The sequence below is a fragment of the Furipterus horrens genome, unplaced genomic scaffold (assembly GCF_987537825.1).
Source record: "Furipterus horrens unplaced genomic scaffold, mFurHor1.1.pri manual_scaffold_1, whole genome shotgun sequence".
Classification (NCBI taxonomy): Eukaryota; Metazoa; Chordata; class Mammalia; order Chiroptera; family Furipteridae; genus Furipterus; species Furipterus horrens.
In genome coordinates this window covers 3,822,935-3,834,711 of record NW_028327171.1, presented here as the reverse complement: position 1 = coordinate 3,834,711, position 11,777 = coordinate 3,822,935, and the positions used below count along the sequence as shown (strand labels likewise).

Sequence of the window (11,777 nt, the reverse complement as noted above, 5' to 3'; positions counted from 1 at the left end):
TGCTTTGATCGCATATATATTGTGAAGTGATCACCAAAGAGGGTCAGTTATGTGTTTGCATTTGTCACCGACATTTTTGTACTTCCTGTGACATTGCTGATCACCTAGACCAGTGACTTTCACCTTCTCTGTCTCACGGCGCACGTAAACTACTTACTAAAATGCTGTGGCACACCAAAAAATATATTCTTTGCTAATCTGACAAAAAATAAGTATAATTTTCACTCATTCACACTGACTAGCTATTGTTGTGTGGGCTGTTGTCTCTTTTTTGGGGGACAATCTAAGGGAATAAAGGTCAGGGTCCCTGACTAAATAGTCAGGTACTGCATGTTTGAAAAATTCTTGTGGCGCACCAATGTGCCTGTCACGGCACGCTGGTTGAAAGTTGCTGACTTGGACAAATGCTTCCCAAATATCATTTCAAGGACTAGCAATATCAGAATCCCTTCAGGATCTTACTTGAAATACAGATTTATGAGCACGGTATCTGGAGTGTCTATTTCAGTAATTCTGAGCTGGGGCTTAGGGATCTATATCCTTTAAAAGCTTTTCAGGTCATTCTGACGATGAGCTGGGTTTGGGACCAGTGTCATGGATGACCCAGGAATGTGTTACTGTCCTCCCCGCACATGCAGTTGCGGGGCATGAAGCTCATGCTGCCTGCACACTGGCAATGTCCCGTTTCCCTTCGACACCGTGCGTGCCATCAAAGCTCTGGCCATTGAGAGGATTCCCTTTCCCTGCTGTCTCTCAAGGCCACCCCCTGAATGAGGCTGACCCGTAGACCCTGGCCCTGTTTGGCTTGTGTCCTCCTGTTCAGCTGACCAGTGGGCTTTGTCCCCCCTCATCAGTGAGAGGCACCGGTGCTGCAGTGGTAGCTGCTTGTGTCCCTGGTCTGCATGTACCACTCTCATTTTGCAGTGAGTAGGCCTGCCCAGCCGTGGTGCTTGGTGGGCCCAACGGATCGTCATGGCTGATCGGTTACTTGGTGTCCCGTTCTTGGGAGAGTCATCTCTTCCAGGGCCAAGAGCATGGCGGGAGCGCTTTTTTCTAAAGTGATTTGCTGTAAGTGACAAGGCCTTGCTCCAGAATGTCAAGTGTCTGCGTTGTGATTTTTCTGCATGTGCGCTGCCTGCACTCTGCAGTGTCTGCTTCCAACGCCAGTACTTCTAGCAGCGCAGGGTCTGCCACTTGCCCTGCAGCTGGGACCTCTGGCAGAGCTTTTCCTGTTTTGGCTTCCATTCAAAACTTGTGTCTCTCGTTATACGGGTATGAACAATATTCCCCGCTGTGGAATTAATGTTTCCAGAACCCAGAGAAGCCCACTGGGTATTGTACTGCATTCTTGGTTTTAGGAAGGATGAGATACAGTAATTTGTTTTTTCCTCTGGCTGAGATGTCCCAGCCTGACCCAGGCCTGGAACTTTAAAAGGTGTACTGGCATGGCTGGCCCCTGAATCTTCATAGGGGTTACTTCCTGTTGTCTTGATTGCAGGAGTCTGACTGTGAAGGCCCCAAATGTGCGTGCACCTTGTATTCATCAAGTCTGAGTTACGTGATGTCATCGCGGGGTGATGCTCTGCAGATGTCCAGCTGGTCCGGGTCTCCTCAGACTCTGTTGTGACGGAGAGGAGGAGCAGTAATGGGCTGCAGGAAGCACGGGAGGGGACGCTGCTGTTTGCCTCACGTGCGTGTGAGCTGCTTCCTGTCCTCCTCTTTGACAGGGAAGAAAAGGACGGAGGCCCCAGATCAAAGGCCGCACACTGGGTGCCTGAGCCCGTGCTTAAGGAAAGGCACACTGTCGGGCAAGGATGGGCCAGTGTCCCCGTGGGCTGCTGCCTGGCTGAGTTCGGGGGCACCTGTCTTCCTCCAGAACCCATCTGCTTTCTGCCGGGATCAGCCCAATGTCGCCACAATCTGCATCCTGGAAAATTTAAGGGTAGTTTTAAAACCTTAAAGCTTTAAACTCCAAACCCAGGATAGAATGTTGTTTTTGATTTACTACCTTGGCTGGGGTAAGGGGCAGGTTTAGAAGCTTTCCCTCAACTTGCCCCACGGTGGTAGCTCTTATCTGTGTGCATGTTTGTGACTGTTAAGTACGTCGATCCCATGATACATTTGGAACTACAGTAATGGCTGCGGAGGGGTTCACTCACCTGGCCTCCTGTTTGTCCAGGGCTGATTCTTGTGATGGGATAGACTGAGCAATGAATACCTTGCTTGGCTACTCGGCCTGGACTCGTGGGATGCTTCTGTCTTAATAGTCCTCTGCCTGGATGACCCCCAAATGATGCCCTCTGACCTTTCCACTCATTAGGATAGTCATCTGTTTGGCTTCTGACAGCTGAGGGTACCATCCTGGTGTCTAATATTTTGGGTCTTGTCATCCCCGTTATGACCAGCGGGCCTCCTTCTGCACTGGCGTCTCCTACCATCAGCCCTGCCTTACAGAGAGTCGCACCCACGGGAACTTTCAGGGATGCCAGTAGCTCTTATCCGCAAACTCCTTACTGCTTCAGTAAGTGGGGTACACTCTGGGCTTTCCCATGGAACAGCGCCTGCTGGGTTTTCTGGCTTTATGTGGTATTTTCAATCTAGCTGCCCACTTCCTGAGCCTCGATTCTTCCTTCACCGCCCAGCAGAGCATTCTGACGTTTCTGCCTCACTCGGTGTGGTCGTTGCTTGCTCTAAGCTTCCGAGAGCCACCCCCACAGCTCCCTACTGCTGCTTCTTGGAATATTCCCCGCCCTGGGGACATGCACCCTTCACTCCCAAAGTGGGATCTGAAAAATGCATATGCAATGTAGGACAGTAACCCAAGAGTATTCACTTTATTGGGGCCACTTTGAACCTCATGTGGGACAAGGTTTAGTGCTCATGCCTCCTTTCGGTGGAAGGAGCGAAAGGCTGAGCCAGTGCCACCCACGGGGGCAGCTCTTGGACCAGACCTGCCTTTGGGAAAAGGGTTACTATTGCCCCCTTCGGGGCGGAAGGCTTTCCCATGAAGGGGCGCTGCCCTGGAAGGCTCGGGCCGTGCTCAGCCACCCCGGCCTCTCAGACACCAGCCCTCAGGTGTGAATCCGAGCCCCCACCTGCTGCCGAGCTGTCGTCGGGCCAGAAGTGACACCGAGCCGCGCTCGCTGTCGTCGGCGCGCTGGGAGCCGATGAAGGTGAGCCCGGGGCACTGCAGACGCAGACAGGGCAGGCTCGCGCAGGCTTTGATCTGCGCGCCCACAGCCGACCACAACAAAAGCTCCGAAGAGGAAAGGTCAGGCCCGTGAAGTGCTATTTGTTTTCACTGAAACTCCATCCCACCCACTTAACAGCCGTCTAACCAGCAACGGAATCAATTACCACGTGTCAGCCCGAAATCTGACACAAGAAATGAAAGAAGGACAGAACCTCTCCAGGGGGCTGGCAGGCGGGTGTCTGGGGGTGGGGTGGGGGGACTGAAAACTCGGGGAGGGAGGCCGTGAATGAACCACTCTCTCCTGTGATGAAGGGTCAAAGGCGGCCGAGGCCCTGCCCCCCTTCCCCACCCCATCTCCAGCCTGGGATCAGTGTTCCTGGTGCCCCACCGGCCATTTCTATGGCGAAGGGTGGTCAGCAAGCCTGTAGGTTATTTGACTTTGGTTACGTAAATTGCTTCATTTAATAATTGAAGACCAAAAAGTTCTGGACGTTAATTATTTTAGCGAGCGGTGTGGGAGGGAGAGCTCCTGGCAGATAGCTCATGTTCGCTCTGAGCTGATGGAGCTGCCGTGTTTCTCGGTGTCAGCTGGTCCCGGGCCCCATTTCAGGTGCTGTCACTCACCTGCTACCTTTAGGGACTGTGCAAAAACAGAGCTCTGTGGGTTGCTCAGGCAGAACCTGTACGTGTAGTGGAGAATCTTGGAGCAAGTTAGCCTCGTGTTCTTTCACTGTTCTATGAAATCGATGTTTTTAGTTTCCCAAGGGTAAGGCTTCTGTTAATAAGTGACACCTGAAGTCTTAAATGTTTGTTACTAGGCTCCCGGGGTGAAGAGCCCTCTCATCTTCAGGTAGCGTACCAGGTGGTCATTTTCCAGGCCGCTCTATAAATGGCATTGCCCGTCACCGTGCTGTGCCCTGTTGGAATGTCCCAGGTGGGAAGCGTTGGTTAATCTGGAACACAGGGATGGAAAGCAGGAAGCATTGCTCCACACACGCTGCTGATGGTTAAAAGACATTTCCAGCCCTGGCTGGTGTGTCTCAGTGGACTGAGCACTGGCCTGCAAACCAAAGGGTCACCGGTTCGATTCCCAGTCAGGGCACAGGCCTGGGTTGTGGGCCAGGTCCCCAGTTGGGGGCACGTGAGAGGCAACCACACACTGATGTTTCTCTCTCTTTTTCTTTCTCTCTCCCTTTTCCTTGGTCTAAAAATAAATAAATAAAATCTTTAAAACAAAGACATTTCCACATATCGGTAGGAGTAAAAGAAAGGCAAAGTTTTTGCTCAAAGCGGAATCGTAAGTGGCGTCCTAACGAAGGACTCCTCCAGCTGCCTGAGTTGTTAGTTCTATTCACCGTATGACATTGTTGATGCCTCTCTATGACCCTGCTTCCAGATGATTTCTTTTCTTCTCATCTGAATGCTGCTCAGTCTTTGGTTCTTTGGTCTGTGGAGACAGATGTGTGCTCCTTCTCTTAGCTCTCTTAAAGGGGCGCCACCTGCTCTGCTTGCACCTCCCACTACCCTGTCCTCACTGATATGCTGGCTCTTCATTTCCCCAGGCTCAGCTCTGCCCCGCTGTCTCCCAGACACCTTAAACTCAGCCCGGTCAGAGTGGCATCAAGCACGTTTTCCTGCTTTGTCTCCTCCTGCACATCTATTCTCCATGTCAAATGGGAACAAAATCCCAGGGGCCACTTAAGTTTGAAACCCGAGACACTTTCTTGAACCCGTCTCCCTCACCCTCCCATCATCAGATGTTATTGATTTTCTGTCCTAAATATTCTTCACTTTCTCCTGTCTTCACTGTTCCTGCTACTGGGGCCCTCATTTATGCCTCCAGCCTCCTTTCTGCCCGTGTGACAGCCTCGGAGCTCTTGCCAATGTAGCTTTGCTCATGTTGTCCCCTCTTGCTAGACTGTGTCCCCTTTTTTCTTTTTCTAACTAATGAACCTTAAGACTTTAAGACTCAAATTAAGCATCACTTAAAAAAAAAAAAAAGAAAACATCAATTATTTGTTTTCAAAACCTGTATTTTCTCTTCTGTTCTCTGTCTTCCTGAACTCCATCCCCAGGTCCCCGCCGCTCTCAGAAAGTTTCGGATCATCTTTGCACTGGGATGATATCCGTTACCAAATGTTGACTTAGGACTGGACATCACCCATTCTCCTTCCTGTCTCCACCGTCACCTTTCAGGTTGGAGTCCCCCTGCTTTCTGTGTAAGCCAGGACACACGTGTCCTGGAGAACCTTTCCCCACTCTTCCAACGTGCGCAGTCTCCTTTGGCGAATCGTAGCATGTGCTTCTGAAGTACTTCCTTATTCCAGACCTTCCCTGGATCCACCTTCTGCAGAGAAATGTCCTAATTCCCTTCACAACCTGACCCTAATTTATCCTTTTCCAGGCAGGTGCTGTCATGCCCCCTCCGTCCCAACTTCAGGTGTCTCCCAGATCCCCAGCTGCCTCAGAGCTGTGTGTCCCGCTCCTGCTTTTGGCCTGTGGCCATGCTGTTCTTGACTGGGACTTCCCTCCTGGGTGTTGAGATCCTATTCACCTCTTAAGAGCTAATTTAAATGAACTATCACGTGAGGTCCCTCCTGACTCCATCAGTGAGAGCAGACTGCCTTTCCTAGCAGTCTCTGTGCCACGGGTACCCCTGGCTTGCTGCTTCTCACAGTCAGCCCAGCATTATGGTCATTCAGACATCTCTTTTCTTCTGTTCCCCGTGGACACCTCCGGGCTGCTGTGCGTCATTGCCGTTCATGCCCCTCAGTTCTTCCATTTAGCAGTCCCTCGTTGAAGTCATAGCAAGACATGGAAGACCATGTGCTTTAAATGTGTATTTCCAAAGGAGAGTCCCTTATTTTTTGATTGTGTGTTCATCCTTTTATCTGTGCCATCATTGTTCCCCAAATTTCTGTTAACACTAAACGCACAGTATCTTTTGTCTTTTAAAAAATTTACTCCATTGCAACACTTAGTTACTTTGAAAACATGAGGTCGAATTCATATACGTAGGCCGGAAAAGGTGTTTACGAGTTGTCGGTTTGAAAACAGTCATGTGATTACCTGATTGGAAATGTAGGCTGTGAGGCTTTTTGGGTGCACGTTTCGTAAATCATTTAGACAATTTCTGCAGATAATTGGCATTCTGTGAAAGCAAGAAGCAACTGAAGGCCAGCCCCCACAGGAATATTATAATGTTTATGTAGTAAATACATCTGTCTCAAAAAATTCATCCGAGAGTGCTCCACGGGTACCCCTGTTTCCCGGACCCTCTTGATCTGGTTCTCAGCTGAGCGCTCTGTGCTTCTTCCATGCCCCTCTCCCCCCGCCCCGCCCCTTCTCCGCCCCGCCCCTCTCCGCCCCGCCCCTCTCCGCCCCGCCCCCACGCCCCATACGCCCCGCCCCCACGCCAGCGTGCGTCCTGTGACGCAGTCCAGCGCGGCCTCCAAACGTCGGCGCTCGCGCCTGGGAAATGGCGGCGCATCCTTGTGCAGCGAAGGCCGCGGGCCGGGGCTGCTCCTTCCTGTTCAAAAAGCCGGGGCGCAAGGGGGCTGCGGGCCTCAGGAAGCGCCCGGCCTGCGACCCGGAGCCTGGGGACGGCAGCGGCGGTGACGAAGGCAGCTCCGTGGTTCGCCGCGAGGAGAGGCGGGCGGCCCGCGGCCCGATGGTGCAGCCCACCCGCGACGACGACTCGGGGAGCGAGGAGGGGGGGGCCCCCGTGTGGTCTACAAGTCCACCCGCTCGGCGAAACGCGCGGGGTCAGAGGACATGGCGGCGCCGCTGGCTGCGAGCTAGACCCCGGAAAGCCCCGGGCGCACAGGCCGTCTGAGCGCAGCCTGAAGATCCGGGAGGAGCCGCGGGGCACGGGAGGGGACGGGGTCTGTCGGGGAGTCTGCAGACACCGGAAACGCACGAAGCGCAAGGACACGTCTGCAGGGCGCGGAAGGCCCCGTCCGAGCCCCCGAGCACCTGCGCGCCCCCGTGCGCTGCGATCGCCAGCCCGACGTCCGCAGGGACGGCTGCGAATTCCTCCCCGACCCGGCAGATGGAGCGTGAGCTTGCGGAGGGTCGCTCCGGGGTCTCTGAGGACGAAAACTGCGAGGTGGGAAGCAGCGGTCGGGAGCTGCCAGTCAGCTGCTTCATCTGTCGCCGGAACTTCCGAAACCCGGTTGTCACCCGGGGCCGGCGTTACTTCTGCGAGAGCCGTGCGCCGCGGCGTTTCCGCGCCTCCCCGCGCTGCTCTGTCTGCGCCCAGCCCACCAACGGCATCTTCAGTCCGCGAAAGAACTGATGGCGACGCCGCAGGAACATCGAGCTGCAAAAGAGGACGCGAAAGCGACCAGGAAGAGGCAGGTGGTGAAGCAGGGCCTCCAAGAGGAGGCTTGTGAAAGCGTCGCGGTGTCTTCCGGAATCTGTGAACAGAAAGGACCAGCAGGCCACAGTCACCAAGACCCCGGACAGGATGCCACCAAGAACTAAATTAGCGAGATTAAGAAAATTGTTGCAAGTTGCACAAGAACAGGGCAATCAGCACAGCACACGACCCTGAACCCCTTACTCAGGGTGACTTTTTTTGTCTCTCAGACCCCCCAGTTGTAAGCCATCAGTGATCTGGGTTTTTAAGTGAGAACTTCCAGCTCGCTGTGCGGTGCCCTGGAGTAAAGCCGTTCAGATTCCTCCGCTGCAGGGAAACAAACAGTAACCCAGTCATTTGATGGGTTTCAACTTTACGTTTCAGACTGGAGCCCAGGTAGGCAAAGCTCGAGTCACATGCCATGAGCCAGTGTCTCTGGTTTTGGTCAGGCTCCTGCCCTAAGGAATTCACTTCATTTTTCTTTTACAGTTCTGGGGATGGACAGTAGAAATGAACCGCCCAGGCTGCATTCTGCTACATAATAAATGGATGTTGGATGAAATGCAATATAGGATGTGAACATGTGGACAACAGATGATTTTTAGATGCGACTAACATACTCATCAGCATTTTTAGCAAAATTCTCCACTAGGCTCATTGTCCTGAAGTTGAAATACAAGAAGTTGACTGTCTAGTATGCTCTTCCGAAACTTGAAGTTTAACTTGAATCCCTTTGAAGTCTTTTATTATGATTAATGAATCATTTCAGCATTTTGCTACATTCAAAGGCCCTCAACGAAAGATAAAATCGAGTGCCTTACTAATCAAGGATAGCACAAAAGACTGGTATTCAGGCGAAAATGTGGCAAGAGCAGTTAATACTAAACTTAAAAACCTGTATCAATCGCTACAAATTTCAAAAGAGTTTGGGAACATTTAAGATTTAAAAAAAACAGTGCTCATGACTGATTTCAGGAACCACTTGGGAACTACTTGGGTGCTAGTCCTAATGAAAGTAAATCCAGTTGGATACTTCTCTCGAGTGAAGGTTTAGTATCCCACAGCCAGGATGGAGTAAAGCCTTCTGTACCTACCTGTTTGCAGGCTGAGATTCCCAGGACAGGGCTGGAAATCTCATGTCTGTGTCAGCCACGAATGGGACAAAACTCACTTTTGGGGGGAGGCCAGTCTTTGTCCAGGTGGGGAAGGTTATCACCCACAGAGTAAAAATTTTGGGGTTCTTGGCTAACTGGATGACTCATGCCTCTTTGTAAATGTTGGTACCTAAAGTAGTGTACATACAAACTCATTCATCCATTCATCCATTCTCTCTCTGTTGAATACCTCCTCCATTTAGCTCTGTGCTTGTCCCTGGAAATATAGCAGTGAGCAGTAAAGTTATGGTGCCTGTCTTTGCAGAGTTTCTAAGTTTGTGGGGAAAAGAAATAGTCACATAAGTGACAAGTACTTGTGGCTTACAATTATTGGAGTTTTACTCTGTGCTAGTTATTCTGCTAAGTACTTCATGTTATGTTAATATCATAGAATGCTCATTATCGCCATTGGAGGTAAGCATTATTACCCCCTTCTTACAGATCAGGGGTTGAAGCTTAGCATGTCTGTTGGGTTAACTTGTCCAAAGCCACCTGGCTGGTGAGTGGGAGAGTGGCAGCTTGGTTCAGTTTGACATCAGAGCTTGTGGTTTTTAACCACCACATGATAGAAATAATCACTAATGTTAGATGGATGACAACACAAATATTGTGTTAGTTTTTGTGGTGCTATAGCAAATTACCACGAACTCAGTGGTTTTATAGCAACACATTATCTCTAAGATTTGTAGGTCTGAAATTCAACATGGGTCTCACTAGACTGAAATCAAATTGTGCACATGACCTCATGCCTTCTGGAGGCTGTAGAGGAATTCCATTTCCTTGCCTTTTAGAGGCCATCTGCATTCCTTGATTCATTCCCCTTCCTCTGGCTTCAAAGCCAGCAAGTTCACTTCTCTCTGTCTTCCCATGTCTCTGTGACTAAAGGTGAGAACTGTCCCTACCTTTAAGGACTCATGATTACATCAGGCCCATCTGAATAATCCAGGGCACTCACCCCATCTGCATAGTCTTTCTTGCCATGTAAGGTGAAATATTCACAGGTTCTGAAGATTAGGGTGTGGATGTCTGGGGAGGCAATAGTCTTCTGAACACACTGTTGGGGTATATAACAAGGGGGGCCATGTGGAGGTCGAGTGAGGACTCAGACTTCCTGGGAGGGCCAGGCATTCCCAACTGAGGAGTGAGGCGGTGTGAAGCCCCTGCAAAGCCACAGGGCCAGGGCCTTCGCAGGTCCAAGAGAGAGGCCCTATGTGGTGATAGGGGGGAAAGACACCCTTTCTGAGGCTGGAGAGGGGGACAGGGGCCAGGTCATGAGCAATGTGCCTGGCAGGTAGGGATCGATTCTGCCGTGATTGTGGGAGAAAAGGGCAGTACGTAAAAGGGTCAAGGAGCAGACATGATTGATTTGTACTTCCAGATCATTCTGCAGCTGTGTGGAGAACAGGCCCGTAGGGGGCAAGAGTGGCTGCCGTCAGGAGGGTGTTCTGATTGCTGGGGCCGTGGATGTCAGTAGCCTGGGGCAGGACGGTGGACTGCAGGTGACGAGAGGCCAGTCTGGGTGCTTGTGTGGAAGTGGACGTCAAGGGAAGACTTCCAAGTTTCTGAGTGGGATACCTGGAGTAGGCAGGGCCTTTCTGTTGACAGGACACAGCTGCCGGAAGACTGGGCTTGGATGAGCACAATGATCGGGGCAAAGTGGTTGCAGACGGAGTGCAGGCAATTAATAGAAGAAAAAATTCCTCTTCGGGATGGGAGTCCAGAGCTGAGTGGGCAGAACCAGGGCCACATCTGCCGGAATCACTCATTGTATGGGTGTTAGGATTGAATATTTATAAAGGCCACATTGCTTTAAGAGGACCCAAATGCATGATGTTAAAGTGTCTTCTGTAAAATTATGCCATCCAACTATTCCGGTTGCTGGTTTGGCGTGATTAAGGGCAATAGATTTGTTATATTTCAGCCTGCCCATACTGTTAACCAAACCTCCTTTTTGCCTTTGCACAGGGTACCTTTATGTGCACTGTATCTTCTGCTTCTCAGCCGGAGGGCAGTCTGATTCTTTGGGCACAAGATACAAACCCTGCTCATTAATAAGACTCATTTTGTTCTTCAGTAAATACATATAGAATTGTACATTGCAACAAAACTAACATTTTGCAAACAGAACTGCATGTAGGCACGCTCATGTTCAGGTCTCACCGTTGTTCTCTGAGAAACGGAAGAATAGGGCTGAGGTTAAGAGACAACAGGGAGCTGATCCGTTGTGGAATTGATTAAACAATTAGAAGATGATAAACACTCTGTGGTCATGTTTGTGGTAAACAAATCCTGGGATAGCAAGAGTGTGGACACTTCCACATTAATTGTCATATGTCAGTGCAAGAACGGAGGTGGGCCTGGGCTGTACACTCATACAACGAGCTTCTTCTCCACGTGAGGGACCACAACTGTCCCCTAGTGCTGACAAGCAAAGGCTTATGTAATTTGTAGAGACAAGCGTTGGGACAGCCACACAGCTCCTGGCAGCCACAGTGATGCCAAAGGCCAGACTCAGGCAGGCCACAGTCACTTTTATAGTCACACCATCCCCTGCCATGTTCAAATGCATTTGTTATTTTGAGATTTTGTGGCTTTTTATCATTTTGGTTGTATTTTAAATGTTAGTTTAACGTATATTTGCAGAAGTACTCTAAGAAGAGGAAATCTATTCCTAGTTTTTGGTGGGTTTATATTTAAGAAACATAGTTTAAACCACTTGGGATCTAATGCATTTGGTGTTGACTAGAAATCACTCGAGGAGGACACATTCCAGTCCATCCTCAAGTACAAACTGCATGGTGGGGTTGAAAGGTAAAAAGCATTTGTGTATGTCAGCGATGTTAAAATGGCACCAAGTGTTTAGTAGGAAAGTCCTTATTAATTCTGTAGTTTCCAAAATGCTAAGTTATAAACTATCAGATCCTGAAACCTCTGTATGTCCTTAACTCAATTTGTATTAAATACATCCAAGAATCCACTTAATAAAAACAGTACACGTAGAGTGAATTTCGCAGAAGCACATCTTAAAAACAGCCACAAAGCTCAGACCTGGCGAAAAACAAACCAAATG

At 50.3% G+C, this 11,777-nt stretch overlaps 1 pseudogene; it reads left to right on the top strand.

The window, feature by feature from the left end:
- Positions 1-6,671: 6,671 nt before the first annotated feature.
- Positions 6,672-7,587, top strand: LOC150020529 (E3 ubiquitin-protein ligase RNF113A-like; annotated as a pseudogene).
- The last annotated feature ends 4,190 nt before the right edge of the window (positions 7,588-11,777 follow it).